Here is a 910-nt window from a genome sequence, read left to right on the forward strand (position 1 = left end):
TATATAGGCGCAGGAGTGGCTTCAGGCGCAGGAGTGGCTTCAGGCATAGGAGTGGCTTCAGGCGCTAGAGCGGCTTTAGGCACAGGAGTGGCTGTGTGGTAAGTAACTTGCTTACCAACCATATGGTTCCGGGTTGAGTTCCACTGCGTTGCACCTTGGGCAAGTATCTTCTACTATAGCCTCGGGCCGACCAAAGCCTTGTGAGTGGATTTGGTAGACGGAAACTGAAAGAAGCCCGTCATGCGTGTGTGTTGATGTGTATGTGTTTGTCCCCCACCATCGCTTGACAACCGATACTGGTGTGTTTACGTCCCCGTAAGCTAGTGGTTCAGTAAAAGAGACCGATAGAATAAGTGCTAGACTTACAAAGAATAAGTCCTGCTGTCGATTTGTTCGACTAAAGGCGGTGCTCCAGCATGGCCGCAGTCAAGTGATTGAAACAAATAATTGAATAAAAGAATATATATGTATATACATACATACATACATATATATAGACATACAGAACTGGAAAATGCGAGAAGATATTCGTTTTTGTCGTTCTCCTTCACTTCAAAGGTGGTTTCGTTTCGCCCATTTTTGAAGTATTCTATGCATTTTAACACTATACTTCTTTCAAAAAGGGATCTCCCTTTGACGCGACAAATTACAGATTCTAACGTTTAACAAATATGTGATACTGATAATGTCTACATCATTGAGCTGTTTCGAACACTACCAGATTCGAACAGTCACGTGTGTAACTGCCCGAAACTGTAAGGGCCATCTGGAAACTTGACTGATGAAAGAAGACCACGACTGACCCGTCCTTTTTTTTTTCCTGTCCCTCTATTTGTTGTTTATCCTGTCCGACTTTGTATCGTCAATCTGTTCTCTATTGCGTTTTTGTTCCATTTGTATATATGGATAT

At 42.7% G+C, this 910-nt stretch overlaps 1 protein-coding gene and 1 long non-coding RNA gene across 2 annotated transcripts in view; one reads left to right on the forward strand and one right to left on the reverse strand.

Moving 5' to 3' along the window:
- Window positions 1-910, reverse strand: part of LOC106868127 (uncharacterized) — a 19,943-nt gene that overhangs the window by 17,903 nt on the left and 1,130 nt on the right. The window lies entirely within an intron of this gene.
- The window catches only part of LOC106868125 (uncharacterized), a 48,361-nt gene that overhangs the window by 5,659 nt on the left and 41,792 nt on the right, over window positions 1-910 (forward strand). The gene's annotated exons all lie outside the window — the stretch shown is intronic.

The sequence above is a fragment of the Octopus bimaculoides genome, chromosome 4 (genome assembly GCF_001194135.2).
Source record: "Octopus bimaculoides isolate UCB-OBI-ISO-001 chromosome 4, ASM119413v2, whole genome shotgun sequence".
NCBI classification, from domain to species: domain Eukaryota; kingdom Metazoa; phylum Mollusca; class Cephalopoda; order Octopoda; family Octopodidae; genus Octopus; species Octopus bimaculoides.